This window comes from Triticum aestivum, chromosome 5A (assembly GCF_018294505.1).
Source record: "Triticum aestivum cultivar Chinese Spring chromosome 5A, IWGSC CS RefSeq v2.1, whole genome shotgun sequence".
Classification (NCBI taxonomy): Eukaryota; Viridiplantae; Streptophyta; class Magnoliopsida; order Poales; family Poaceae; genus Triticum; species Triticum aestivum.
In genome coordinates, this window is record NC_057806.1 from 101,572,196 (window position 1) to 101,588,104 (window position 15,909).

Here is a 15,909-nt window from a genome sequence, read left to right on the forward strand (position 1 = left end):
TGGCGTGCCGATCAGTTTTGAAGCACGACTAACTGGTATTGTACGCAGAGAAAATAAAAACTACTCTACCACTACTCCACCTCTAGTACTAGTAGTATAAAAAAGATATATAGGCTGGAGCTTGAGAGCTTTCTTGCTAAGGGCTGACCACTTGTTTCTCACACTACCACCCTCTCTCCAGATCTAAAAAAGACGGCCCCTCTCTCCCTCCTCACCGGTGGTCACAGATCCCCCGGGGAAGAAAAGGACGTGCAACATTGACGCACTCGTCGTCGGCGAGTGAGGTCACGCACTGACGACAAGGCCGTCCTCTCAGACCTAGCGCCCACGCGGGGTGGCCTCCGCCCCAAGCTTGTTGCCGTAGTGTGTGCGGAGGACAACGACCACGAGCGAAGCCACTTCCCGCCGACCCTCAGGTATGCTACCTCTTTTCGAACCATAACCTTGTTCTATTGCCCCATCTGCCACGTCGTTGCATGTGGATCTTTTTCCACTCCACCATCTTCCCACTTTGCTATCCTCTGCTCTGCTGGCCACGCAGATGAAAACCATAATTTGCACTATTAAAGGAAACCCTACTTCATGCAGACTAATCCATGTCTGGGTTGAATAAGGAAAAGAAGGGAGACTGTACTGTCCAAGAGAGTAGGCATCGAACCCGCATCTAGGTTGAAAAGGGGAAAATCAGTAGCTAAGGAACGAGTCTTGTGTCTCTTATTTGAAGAAGGGTAGAAAGGGCATGACAACGCAATAGAGAATGACCAGGTCGATCGGTTTGTTGTCCTCGCATAGGAAAAAGTTGGCTAAAGAGAACAAAAATGGGACGTAATCCACATATGCTTCCTGGATATTTGTTGCTCTGGGCAACCATACCTCCCTCACCACTCTGCGTCCGTGGAGGTACATCGTACTGGTGCGCCCACTGTCCGAATGGGCCTCCCATGCTCTTATTGCCACTTTTTTTGCTGTTAGTATAACGCCAACAGTCAAGTCAAGTAATGCTACTGCTAAAGTGATGCCACATTTAACTAATGCCGCTCTCAGTCTGATGCCACCCATAAATTTAAGCAATGCCATTTAATGTCACTGGATTATTTCAGGGTTAGCTGTTGATTGTGGATGTATTAAAGATTTTTTAGCTAAGGCATTCTAATGTTGTTGCACAGCCAGTATACCAACGATGAAACTTGTTACTACCTTCAGATTTTTGCATTGTTAATGCTTATAGATTACATACCTCACTTTCATGAGATAAGTTAATTTTTTGTACAGTGTCACCAAAATGCCAAGGTGCTGATGTCATTTTATTTTGGTTAAACTGCACAGACAATTATGAAGACAAGAGGAAAGGTCAAGAGTGGGCACCTCCTGCGGCTGTTCTCTTGAGGAGGTCTGTATGTTTGTCTCTAATGCTTATCGAGTACATTTTTTTTGGAAATGGAGGTTTACCCCCGGCCTCTGCATCATAACGATGCATGCAACCATCTTATTAAAAGTTCGCAAAGTACCACAAAGTCATAAAAGTATTACAGCTCGCAAGCGGAGCAAGAGGAAATGAAAAATAGAAAAGTACACACTGAGAATCACAGCCGGTACAGCAAGATGTATGATATGACTCCTAGAGTCCTATCCTGCTATGCGACCGCCATCCGAACTGGTTGAATATAGCCCGTGCTACCATCTCCCACTGGGTGCACCCAGTAACCAAAGGCTCGCTGGAGTCCATAGGAGTGAGTAAGGACCACATATGGATGCAAGCAGTAGCTCTGAAGATAACCTGCAAAAAATTAAATTGTATTGTCTGTTAAAAATAAAATCATTCCGACAGTTCCATATAGCCCACAAATACGCACATATTCCAATCCGAATACGAGCCGCAATAGTATGTTCAACCCTAGCTAACCACGTTCCAAACAATGAGTCAATGTCAACTGGAGGGTTAATGTTGAAGGCTATATGAATCATTCTCCAAAGCAATTTGGCTAGTGGGCAGTCAATGAATAAATGTTGTATTGTTTCATCATGATCACAAAAACAACAACGTGAACCACCTACCCAACGCCTCTTAATTAGGTTGTCCTTGGTGAGAATAACTTGCCTGTTGACTACATACTTGACATCATGATGTAATGTTAAGTCATTTCCTTTTGTACAGTGTCACTGAATTGTCAAGGCGGTGATGGCATTTTATTTCAGTAGAACTGCACAAAATTTTCTTAAAAGAAGAGGAAAGGTCAGGAATGGCTCACTTTTCCAGAAAAAACTATGTATGCCTTCCTGACATCAGCCGATGTTGCTTTATTTATTCCTTCAAACAGGTGGTTAGAAACAGTCTTGCTACCTTTTCCCATTAAGAAATTGGAATGCTTATATTTGTGAGTCTATGCTTCAACTAGTGCCACTTTTAGAGTAATCACACTTTCAATATCTATGCAAACAGGGATGCTCGATTTTAGTGGAACTGCACAAAAAGTCCAACTGGTTCAACATTAAGAGCATGTTTTTTCCAAACCTTTATATCCAATTGGTGGCACTATGAGCTATTCATTACTCTTTTTGTACTGTCATTAGATAGTAATACTAGTGGTTTGCTACTATCTTGGTACTCTTTTTGTACTGTCATTAGATAGTAATACTAGTGGTTTGCATGTGAATTTATTGGCAGGGTGGACCTACATTGGAGGTGCAAGACAGGATTCAATGATTGGATGCTCAATTTCGGTTGTATCGATTTCACATCTTCCATCACTGCGAACATGGATATCCTTGGTCTGATGAAGAATATGCGCTATATTTCTGCTCTGAACCAGCAAATCAATTCGGTATGAAATTGTCCAGGGCAAAACATAACTGTATCAGATTGTCCAGTGCAGAACATGACAGATGCTAAGCGGAAGAGACATGTTTAAACCGAAAATACAAGGTGTGGTATATGTTTACTAGCTGCTTGATATTTGTGCAGACAGAGATGTCTGCCCGTTGCTATTTGGAAAACAAACAAAGTGCCCACAATTTTGGTTGAACTGCATAAGAGAATAGTATAGTCACTGCATGCAGTGCCATTTGAAAATAGACATAGAAAGATTGGATAGTCACTTCATCGACTGCAGAAAAGTAGTACTGTACTATTTATTGGCCAACACTAGGTGCTTCATTGCTTTGGTCTGATTATACAATGGGCAACATTTTGCCTAAGTTAAAGTTTGTATTCCAAAAATAGTCTCGCCGTATGATCGAGAGAAGACCAAATCATATTGCAGTGGATGTTCCTCCATCATGTGTGGTTCATTCTCATGGTTCCAGCTATTGGTGAGACCACTTACGTTTGCAAGAGGAATGGTAGACTTCACAAACAAATTTGTCTTTCAGTCTGTACTGAATGTTGGCCAAGAGAAGCATCCATGTTAGTAGGAAGAATAGATGTTTTTTCTAGATCTTTGCTTTTGGAGCTACATATTTGTATATGATCTATGAATTATTGAGATGCATTAACATGTTGATCTTATGTATGGGAATCGTACTAGTTAGTTTTAGTTGCGACGCAAGATCCAAAGTGGCTGATCTTTGCTTTTGGAGCTACATATTTGTATATGATCTGTGAATCATTGAGATGCATTAGCAGTTACTTATTTCTGTTCGCTCAGTGTTTACAAGTTACTGATCGATCACTAGCTAGCCTACAAATGCGCTCCTGGCAGTTTTATTTGCGACGCAGGATGCGAAGTGGCAGTTTTTTGAATAAAAATACCTACCTCTGAAGAAACTGACAGGCTACACTATCGATCCTACACGGATAAAAATGCCTACCTCTGAAGAAACTGACAAGCTACACTATCGATCCTACACGGATAAATAGCCGATCACGCACGTACTACCTCCTTTCCGGTTTGCAGGACTCAATTCAAGAAATGACCTACTCGATCCTACACGAATAAATAGCGAATCACGCACGTACTAGTACCTCCTTTCCAGTTTGCAGGGTTTAATTCAAACCTCTCACCAACCAAGGTACTCCCTCCGTCCGGGATTTATTAGTCCCATGAGCAAAGCAGCAAGACCAAGGCATGTAAATAATTAACGGCAGGCAGAAGTTTAAGCCTAATTAATTCCAGCGATTTAAGTGGCTGCATGCGTGCCCTCGGCTGCGACTAGTTGCATGCTACTTCGCGTACTGCCTGCGAGCGATTCTCAGTGCCTGCATGCAGCCGACCGTAATTAAGGCAGCTAACTGATGCGAAAAAAGATACGCTTTAAATCCGTGGAATCATTATTGACAAGGAGGGAGATGATTCGACTGCACTCGTTTGACCGCCATGCCGGCGTGCGACCCAGACGGGACGGGACGGCACAGTCATGATTTCAGTTTCTCTAGTTTTCCATGGCAAGCTGGTGCGCTAAGCCATTATGCATTAAATTCCGATGACTGTCGCGGTACCGTCCGCCTATAAGTACTGTTTCCTGGCCTTCTCAGGTGCCACCTTGACCCAACTCGCCATATCCTCATAAGCCCCCACTGGCCCGACGTCGCTCGCCACGTCCGACATGCCCCCGCCCGTCCACGGTAGGCGACGCCGGAGGCGATCACCGCCGGAACTAGTGTTCGGGTTTTCACCAGAAGGCAGACGGAGGGAGGAGGCATTCTATCTGTCTTTAGATGGCAATGCGGATATCGAGGAGTTGTTGGAGCGCGACCGCATGGCGGAGGAGCAGGAGTTGTTGGAGCGCGACCGCCTGGCGGAGGAGCAGCGTATCGCCGGTTTGCGCCACTAGCGGGACATGGAACAGCAGTGCACCGACGCTCTGAGTCGCGAGCAGAGCGCCCGCAACTAGGCCGACTACGTGGAGGCCGGCACCCGGCAAATAGCCCTGGAGGCTGTCGGGCACGCACGCGTTTGCGACGCCGATTTTTACTACCAGCTCGTCAAGTGGGTTTCCTGCTTGGAAGCCGAAGCTTCGGTGGACCACGCCGGCATGGAAAGGGCTAACGCGCGTGAGCAAGACGGCCTATCGCACCTCTGGCAAGTCCGAGGTGAGGCGGAGGACGCCGGTGCCGGCGTTTAGCATGGACAGCGGATGGCAGCCGGCATCGTCTAGTTAGCTAAGAGTAAGTTAGTACTTGTACGCTACTAGAGTGTTAGTGGGAGTAGATAGTTAACTTGGCTATGATGGTTGTCAACGTGGAAGTTCAGTACTCTATATGTGGATCAGACCTGTTACTTTGCTCTGAATGTTGAACTTTCCATTTGAACGTATGGAATGGGCTGTTATTTTTTTAAATGGGTTGTATTTGTCCTCCACGGTTTAGAGGCTGACTTGTGGGCCTAGCAAGTTGACGCGTACACAATCAGGAGTTGATTGTACATGGAGAGGATGACAGCAGGGACCCGCCAAGGTCATGGCAGTACGCAAGCAAGTGCCTCCTTATTTCAAGCCAATAAAAAAATGGCTCCTCCTAGTGGATTTCTGACATCTGGGTCCCATGCCATTGTCAACATAGTCAATAAACGAGAGAATTGCACGACGAGCGGCTGACACCAGGGACCTAGCAACTCGCCCAGTTATTTTTGTTTTCGGTTAATTTGATAAATGCCACTCCAAATCTGGTGTATCCGAGAAATGCCACTACAATTTCCAAACTTTGAAAAATGCCATTTCATGCCATTTCTAGTGGCATTTTTCGAAGTCTGGAGTGGCATTTTTCAAAGTTTGCAAACTGCAGTGGCGTTTTTCAAAGTTTGCAAAAATTGCAGTGCCATTTTTCAAAGTTTGGAAATTGCAGTGGCATTTTTATGAATCCCCATAATTGGAGTGGCATTTATCTAATTTGTTTTTGATACGGAAGCAGGGTGTCAACTGGGCTGTGCGGGACACTCTGGCCTCTCTAGACAGCCTTCTCTTTTATGTTTACCATAGACCAGCCTAGTAGTTTTTTTTCGTTCTGAAAATGGCTAGCCCAGTTCATTTGTGATTTGTCAAGTAAGTCGCTTTATCAGGCCTGTTGGGCTGCAAATCTTTCAAGACGAGGAGAGCTTCATTCGGCTGGCCGAGAAAATGGCCTATCAGTACTGAGAAATGGGATGTACATTTTTAAAACACATCAAACCGGCAATTATTTTCAAATATCTTTTTTTCATCTCGAGACTTTAAACCGCGCAGGCCTCACCGGCCCACCGTACTCCCATCGCTGGCCTAGCCATCCCTCTACTCACCCACACCTGCTATTATTCTCCGGCGACGGTAGATGAACCAGTAAGTCCTCGTACAGTCGTACTCCCCTCCGCGTGGGAAACAAAAACAACGGCTGAGTCTTCCCTGCCTCCGTGTCGTTCCCTTCCTAGGCCTCGCCGTCATCCACCGCCCTGGTGCTCTCGGCGTGGCATGGTCAGCGTGGTCAACGACCGACATGCATCTGAAGTGGACCGTACGTGGAGAGGCTGACAGCTGGGTCCACGGCCGCACGCAAGGAAATGCCTCCTTATTACATGCAAAATAATGATTTCCTCCACCTGGCATCTGGGACCCACCGAAACGGCCTCTGTATTTCACGAAAAAAAAATGTTACCGCCGCTGACAGTTCGGACCCACCAGCTATATCTTCGCACGCAAGGAAGTGCCTCCTTATTACGCACAAAAAATGAATACTCCCCTTGCTAGCTGGGGCCCAGTATAGTGGGCCTACTAAGTTGAAGGGGACGAAGGGCTTTGTCAACTTAGTCAATATGCATGATTCTAGCTCGACAGACCGTATGATGTCCGTCCAACGGCCGTAGTGCTTCTTCAACCTCTGGTCTTCTTGCTCCAGCCGCCCAAAGCAGCGCCGGTCGTGCCGCCTGCTCCTGCCTCTCGTGGTCGGTTGTGCTGCCGCGGAGGCCTCACCGCCCACATACTACTCCCACCGCTGGCCAGGCCATCCCTCCACTCCACTCACCCACACCCCCTGTTATTCTGCGGCGACGGCAGCGCAGCCGAACCAGTGAACCCTCGTACTCCTCTCCGCGTGGGCATCCACTGCCGCGTCTTCCCCTTCCTAGGCCTCGCCGTCGTCCATCGCCATGGTGCTGTCGGCGCGGCGTGGTCAATGTGGTCAGTGATCAAATTCCATCGGAAGAATACTATACGTGGAGAGGCTGATAGCTGGGTCCACGGCAGCCGCAAGGAAGTGCCTCCTTATTACGCGGAAAATAATTATTCCTCCACCTCATAGCAGGGACCCACCTAACGCCCACTAGTATATCGCAAAAAAAATGTTTGCCCTTGACTGCTGGGACCCACCCGACGGGCCATCGTATTTCGCAAAAAAAAAGTTCCCCCTGCTGTCAGCTCGGACCCACCGGAACTGCCTCCTTATTACGCACAAAAAAATGAATACCCCCTGCTTGCTGGGACCCACCTTGGTTGGAGGCTGACTTGTGGGCCTACTAAGTTGACGGCGACGAAGGGCTTTGTCAACTTAGTCAATATGCATGATTCTAGCTCTAGTGACCGTACGATGTCCATCCAACGGCCATAGTGCTTCTTCAACCTCTGGTCTTCTTGCTCCAGCCGCCCAAACCAGCGCCGGTCGTGCCTCGTGCTCCTGCCTCCCGTGGCCGGCTGCGATGCGGCGGAGGCCTCACCGCCCCCTACTACTCCCACCACTGGCCAGGCCATCCCTCTACTCACCCACACCCCCTGTTATTCTGCGGCGACAGCAGCCTCACACCGCAGCGAACCAGTGAACCCTCGTACTCCTCTATGCGTGGGCGTCCACTGCCGCGTCTTCCCTGGCTCCGCGTCGTCCCCTTCCTAGGCCTCGCCATTGTCCACCGCCCTGGTGCTCTCGGCATGGCGTGGTCAATGTGGTCAAGGAACGGCTTCCATCTGAGGTGGACTATACATGGAGAGGCTGACAGCTGGGTCCACGGCCGCAGGAAGGAAGTGCCTCCTTATTACGTGCAAAATAATTATTCCTCCACCTGACAGCGGGGACCCACCGGACCGGCCATGGTATTTCGCAAGAATAACGTTTGCCCCTGACTGCTGGGATCCACCAGCTACATCCTCGCACGCAAGGAAGTGCCTGACAGTCGGGACCCACCTGGTCGAAGCGTACGTAGCGTTCTCATTCTGGTCGCGAACGTGTACGTACATATATACTGGTGGATGTAGAGGCGTGCACGTGTCGTAGTAGAGGCACGCACGTAGCATGTACACGTACGTACAGCGGCTAGGGTGCAAGAAAGAAAATACGTCCACGTATGTGTACATATGGGCGGCGTCTCGAACGCCTACTCGCGCATACGTACGACCAGGGCTCGTGTACATGGCTGGGTCGGAACGGAGAAACAGCGTCGTCGCCGTGTTCATGGGGAGGCAACGGAATGCGTTGTGTTCATGGGGAGGCAACGGAATACGTCGTGTTCATCGGGAGGGCTTGGACGGAACAGATGATGGAAACGAGGCCTGGCGTACCATAGAACGGAGGAAACGGCCTTGTGTTCGACCGGGCACGTTCGAAACAGGATCCTGTTCATCGGGAGGGGTCTGGCGTACCGCAAAACGGAGGAAACGGACTTGTGTTGGAGCGCTACGGTCGAAACGGGGGTCCTGTTCATTGGGAGCGGTGTGGCGTACCGCAAAACGGGACTCCACGGGATACTGTTCATCTCCACCGTCGACCCCCTCCAGCCTCCACGAGCTATTGTTCATCCACCGTCGACCACCTCCAGCCTCCACCTGCGACTGTTCATCCACGGGCTCCTGTTCATCCAGCGTCCACCGCGCGCTACTCCACCGGCTACTGTTCAACCAGCCCTCTCCACGGGCTCCTGCTCAACCACCCCTCCACGGGCTACTGTTCATCCTGCCCTCCACCATCTAGTGTTCATCCTGCCCTCCACGGGGTGGTCCTATTCATCCAGCCCTCCATGGGGTCCTATTCATCCAGCTCCAACCGGCTCGATCAATCGGGGTCCTGTTCATCCAGAGGCAACACCACGGGGTCCTGTTGATTCACCCCCACCGGGAACTGTTCATCCAAACCCTCCCCCCTGCAACGCTCACTGTTCGTCCAGAGGCAGCATCGATCGACTTCAGTTAGCAGCAGTAGCGAAGGAATCACTCGATCGGGTTCAGTTAACAGCCATCGATCGATCGCTCGGGTTCAGTAACGCGCAGCCTGCAGTGCAATCGCTCAGGTTCAGCTAGACCCCAACGCCTCGCTCGGGTTTAGTTAGAGCCAACGCCTCGCACACACGCGCGTACGTGTACGAGAGAAGCGCGCATCGCTCGGCCCCCGACCTCCCACCGTAACCCGGAACTCCCCGAAATTTTCCTCCCCCTTGCTTCTACCACGGTTTTTTCCGTCATGGACGGCCCAAAGAATGTCATGCAGCTGTGTCTCCAGCCCGCCCAGGACGAAAAGCCCATTTTCTGTCATGATTTTTTGTCATAGAAGTAGGAGCCCACCACATCTATGATGATACCGGGGTTTTTTTACAATTATCTTCATAGAAGTGTCATATGTATGACAGGAAAAAAAATTCGTTTGGCCCAAAATGTCACGGATGTGTCTTTTTTTGTAGTGCCAGGACTCCCTCAGTAGATCTTGAACCTGGCTTTCAATGACACGCACTGATTGTCTTCGGCATTGTAAGGTGGGTTCCCTTTCTCCAAACTCCAAGATAGTCTTCGGATGCAATGATCGTATCCTGACCTATTACACACACCATACACAACCGCAGAGAGAATATAATATTTGCACGAATCTAATCTGTTGACAACTTTTTTCCAACACGACATCGCGTCTGTCCGGTGTAATTTCGAACCGTTTTTCGTCTGCTGCTCCACGTCTTGAGACGCGGTTGCCATTGGCATGTCTAGTCAAAGCAGAGATCGTGTCCCTTATCGCAGGATTATCATCAATGCGGGCATGGTAACCCAACCGTGTCGTTTGTACAGCCCTTGGGAATAGGCGAGTTTTTAGGACGAGTGGGGAGGACACTCTCCCTTTACCCACACCCTTCTTCATCTTCAGTCCTTCCGTCCTCGAGCTCTAGCACCCAAGCTTTCAGCTTTTCCTCATTCGAGAAGGCACTCCAATCATGTCCGGATCCGGAGCTGGAGGCAAGTGGATGACCTCCTCCATTAAGAAGAAGGACATCATGGAGCTCCGAGAGGCCGGCTATCTAGCCAAGGAGATTGCTCACCGACTCCCGGCAAGAGGGCAAATCGTCCCTACCCCTGAGCCAGATGAGAGGGTTGTGTTTCTCACACACTTCGTCCGTGGGCTGCGATTCCCTCTTCATCCATTTGTCTGTGGCTTGATGTTTTACTACGGGTTGGACTTCCACGATCTGGCCCCCAACTTTATCCTCAATATCTCCGCATTCATAGTTGTGTGCGATGCCTTTCTCCGCATCCCACCTCACTTGGCCTATGGCTGAAGACTTTTAATGTAAAGACAAAGGTGGTGCGTGGCCAACAGGCCGAGTGCAGAGGTGCCATGGTCGGCAAGATGACCAATAACACCTGGCTCGAAGGTTCCTTTGTAGAGATGGTGAAGGGATGGCAATCGGGGTGGTTCTATATCACCGAGCCGCGCGATGCCAACTGGGCGGCGGCTCCCAAATTCAGATCCGGAGTCCCGTTGTGGCTTACCTCCTGGCAAGATAAGGGCCTGACCTGGGGATCTTTGGAAGAGATCACGGGGCTCCAAACGTGCCTTTGGAATATGATAACCCGGAAGATCAAGCTCGTTGATGTGATCCAGGTCATGCTTGTACGTCGGATCCTCCCATGTCAGCGCCGGACCTGTTATTTGTGGGAGTTCGATTCGGCCGAGTACCAGACACTGTTAAGGCTTTTCGGCACGACACACGAAGAAATCTGGAAGGTGCTCTTCAAGGGCAGCGAGTGGGTACCGCCACCCTTGACCAAAGATCGCGGGCTCAACTTTAAGCGTCTATCCAATTCGGTAAGCCATCAAGGTATAGTCTTTAAGGACACACTTCAAGGAAGGATACTAAGCCTTCAATTTCTTTTTCAGGCCTGGGTCGACCTAGTGGGACGGATTAATAGTCCGGCTCCGCTGCCCAAAGACGAAGAAACCCCACTCCTTACGGAGCGCCTGACGATGTGCCGAAGAAGAAGGTCAAAACCATGACCAAGGGGACCAGGAGTGGGCTTCGCCAAAGGAGCACCTAGGTCATCTCGCCTGATGCTCAGACAGACCCCTCAGTCGCTAACGATGACGACGAGGAGCGAGGCGACCCCCCTCCTGCGGGAGGAAGGGAGAAAAGGGAGGCCTCCACGAGTTTGGAGGTGGAGGCGCCCAAGAGGGGGAGAGGCTCCCTCGCGGATAACTCCGTGTGGGATGTTGATAGCAGTCCGGAGCGACCTCGCCGGACCAAGCCTTGGGCCGCCTCAAGAGTACCAGAATTAAAAACATCTGGCCTTCTCGGTTTGTAATATTGATATATCTTAAACCTTATCATTGCAGTCCGGCACACGATGGCTCCCCGCGATCCTCAACAGAGGATTCGCTGGACTCGAAGGAGATGGGTAGCATGTCACCGCCACCTGCTCATTCCATCTCACCCAAGAGTGATGACGAGGTGGTGTCCAAAAAGACTTTCCCTGGTCGGGGGGGATTCTGGAGACCTCGGGGTGACGTCCTAGGATGACTCTTCGGCCACCGGACATACGGGAGAAAAATTCCCCATGGGGACTGGTGATGGGCCCTGAGTTCCCTTCGGGCCTCAACCGGATACCATTCCGGAGATCTACATGGCTCCGGAGTCCAGCGAACGGCATTCCCCTCAAGGAGGGAATGTGCCTGTTCCACCGGTGACCTCTGTCCAACCAGAGGCGCCGAATAATCTGTTGGAGGCGCTACGAGGCGCCTCTATCATGGATGAGCATCGTGTCCTTATGGACACGGTGATAGAGAAGGTTCAATTTGTCAAAAGCGTACTGACCGAAGCATGCACCAGCCTTCTAATGGGCTTTGAGGTGAGTAATGCGATTGTAGGAAAAATATCACCATATAGACAGTAGCCCCTCATGCTCTATTTGGTGTTCGGGAGGAAAAGCCAAACAGAGGATCGAGAATAAATATCGCAGGAGTCTAACATGAGTTGTCTATGTGAATAAGCAGGTATCGCTGCAAGCTGCCACTTCTTGTGCTGCGGAAGTTTCCGGACTAAAGCGGAAACTGGAGCGGGCCCAGGAGGAGTTCGGCCTCGTGAAGAAGCAGCTGGAAGATAGCCAAGGTATGCAGTAACCTGTGGGTATAGTTCGAAAAAACGAGTAGTCCGGCCATACTAAAGTGTCATAAACTTTATTAGTGGCCACGACCAAGGTGGCGGCCCTTAAGAAGATGCTAGCCGAGGCCGAGGACAAAACGGCCAAGGAACCTGCCTCGCGCGAGGAGCATGAGGCCCAGGTTGGCGAGGCGCAGCAACAGCTCTATGGCACGGTAGAGAGGTTCGAGTCCTTGGACCATGATTTTAAGGTGCAAGAGTCCGAATTGGCGAAGGCCCGCCAGAGCGCGCAGGATGCACGAGCCGAAGCCCAGAGCGCCCTACAGGAAATTCAAGCAGCCAAGAAGATTACGGCGGGTAAATCTTTCACCATGCATAGCAAGTGTGTAGAAGAAACGTTCCTTGTACTTATCCTGAATTTGGATTTTCCGGGGGTGTTTACAGATCTGCCGCACAGTGTGTCAAATGCTATCGAGCATTATAGAGCCGAAGAAGGGATATCTATGGAGAAGCTATTCTGGTCCCAATATCTGGGATCCGAACATCCGATGGCCTTTAGCGACCAGCTAAAGCAGTTGGTCGAGCTGCATAAGTTGGCAGAGCTAGCCATGAAGGACCTCATAGTGCGGTTGTGGCCTGCCGATCCTATACCTAGCAGCTACTTCGGTCTTGTGCAGCGGCTTGTGAGTGCCTGTCCGCGGCTTGAAGCCGTGAAGCGGTCGGTCTATATTGAAGGTCCGCGTATGGCCTTTGCCCGCGTTAAGACACATTGGGAAAAGCTGGATGCCAAGAAGCTAATGACCAAGGGGCCGCTGGAGGGCAAGGAGCATCGTCGGCCCGAGCACTATTTTGATGGTGTCCTGGAGGGGTCCCGCCTTGTGGCGGAGCAATGTTCGAAGGATATCATATTCCCATGAGAACATGTGTATTACCTTGCCCTGTAATATGGAACGATGGTGTTATGTAGTATAATGCTTATGATTTAAATTTACCTCCTGTGCGGCCGCTTATTAACTGTGAGGGTTGACCAGTCGTCGGCTTCTGCCCCCACGTAGATAGTATGAGGGTGTTCGGTATAAATCTAAACAATCTTTACTCCACATTCCGGTCCTTAAAGGAGGTGTTTAGCGCAACGAACAAGGCAATCAGACTATGCGGACTTTAACGCCCTCACTTAGCCATAGGAGTTTGACAATTAAGAAAGTTGGCGAAGCCCCTGGTATTCGGAAGACCGAACTAGGGGCGCTATGCACGCCTAATCGGGGGAACCGATTCTTCACAAGAAGCAGTAAAGAATCTCTAACGATTTGGAACCTGTCGAACAGCTAACCGGCTCTCGCTGCATCATGACAGTCAGTTTTCGTCTTTCTCTACTGAGGTGCTCGTCCGGAAGAACCAGGACACAATCACAGTAGTTCTCCCTTTAGTACCCTAGCCGATATAGCGGAACGTAAGGTAGCAAACATAGGAGCCGGGCAACCCAACTATTGACCAAATACATGATTCGGAGCCGATGCATATAATGCTATAAGTTCGGGGTGCCGAACTATACTATAAAAGTGTTTGGACTTTTTAATGTCGTAGTGTTGGGTGTAATGAAGTCCCTGGCATAGTAATACGTACCATGACGTATGTGTGCAGTGAGTAATTAATATCGGGGTGAGTAAACAGAAAAAATGAAATAATAAGCTGACGCTACTGTGTATTCACCATTCTGATGTAACTAGTACGTCAAGGCGTACTTTGTACAAGTAGTGTGATAAGCAAGTAGGGCTATTTAACATGCCGCAACCAAGGGCGAGCTACATGTGGGTATGAAAAGCAAGATGGCAATCATTTAGTAGAGACCACCTGGGGATTCCCCTATAAGCCAGAGCTCCTTGCCCCATTGGTGTGTTCTGCAGGCAGGTTGTCTGCATAGACCTCCAAAAGAGAAGAAAATTTGTAAAAAAAAAAGAAAAAGTAAAAGCGTGTGAATCCCAGGGTCGGTCGAGTCGTACAGTGGATCGCGAACGAGTTATGCTTCCGTCAATTCCCATGGGGGTTTGAGTGCTTAGTTTATGTACGCGCGGTATTAGTGCCATTGCCTCATCGGGGCTGGGACAGAGGTCAAATTGCTAATTCGGCTCTTGACGAGCCGAGCTGTCCTGCTGCAGTGTGGTCTGGACCCTCTTGATGATGTCCAGGGGCTCGGCAGCCGGATTAAAATGCTGCTTGAGAAGGCCGCTTTGTACTTCTGCTGCTAGGGCGGCAGTGTGCTCCTCTGTACGGAGGGAGCATTATGTGTTTCCATTTACTGTAATGATGCCACGTGGGCCGGGCATCTTGATCTTGAGATAAGAGTAATGTGGCACTGCATTGAACCTAGCGAATGCGGTTCGTCCGAGCAGGGCATGATAGCCGCTGCGAAATGGGACGATATCGAAGATTAGTTCTTCGCTTTGGAAGTTGTCCGGGGAACCGAATACTACCTCCAGCGTTGTTGAGCCCGTACAATGGGCCTCTATGCCTGGTATGACTCCTTTAAAGGTAGTCTTCATGGGCTTGACCCGTGAGGGGTCGATGCTCATTTTACGTATTGTATCCTGATAGAGCAGGTTGAGGCTGCTACCACCGTCCATTAGGACTCGTGTCATGTGAAATCCATCGATGATTGGGTCGAGGACCAGTGCGGCTGAACCGCCATGGCGAATGCTGGTTGGATGATCTTGGCGGTCAAACATGATTGGAAATGACAACCATAGATTGAATTTTGGGGCGACTGGCTCTAACGCATAGACGTTCCTAAGTGCACGCTTGCGCTCCCTTTTGGGGATGTGTGTAGCGTATATTATGTTCACTGTTTTGACTTGAGGGGGAAATTTCTTTTGCTCCCCAGTGTTCGGCTGCCGGGGCTCCTCGTCATCGTCCTTGCTCTGTGATTCTCCTTCCTTGTTTTTGTTGTTGACCTTGATGGCTTGTTTAAAGACCCGACAATCTCTGTTAGCATGGTTGGCCGGTTTGTCTAGGGTGCCATGTATCTGGCAAGGACGATCGAGTATGTGGTCCAAGCTGGATGGTCCTCCGCTTCTCCTTTTATAGGGCTTGTTTCGCTGGCCGGACTTGGAGCCACTGAATCCGGCGTGAACTGTAGTGTCATCGGTGTTATCGCCATTGCTTTGGTGTTTGTGTTTGTTGTGCCGGAGATTGTCGGTGTTGTTTTTGACCTCAAAGAGGCCTGTTTCGTTGGCTGTGTTTGTACTGCGAGCCAGCCAACTATCCTTTCCCACGCAAAAGCAGGTCATAAGTGCTGTGAGGGCTGCCATGGATCTCGGCTTTTCCTGGCCGAGGTGGCGGGCAAGCCATTCATCCCGGATGCTATGCTTAAAGGCCGCTAGGGCTTCAGCGTCCGGACAGTCGACGATCTGGTTCTTTTTGGTTAGGAACCTAGTCCAGAATTTTCTGGCTGATTCTCTAGATTGTTGAACTATGTGGTGTAAGTCATCGGCGTCGTGTGGCCAGACATATGTACCCTGGAAGTTATCGAGGAAGGCCTCTTCCAAGTCCTCCTAGCTGTCGATGGTGTTCTTAGGCAGACTATTTAGCCAGTGTCGAGCTGGTCCTTTGAGCTTTAATGGGAGGTATTTGATAGCATGGAGGTCATCTCCTCGGGCCATGTGTATGTGAA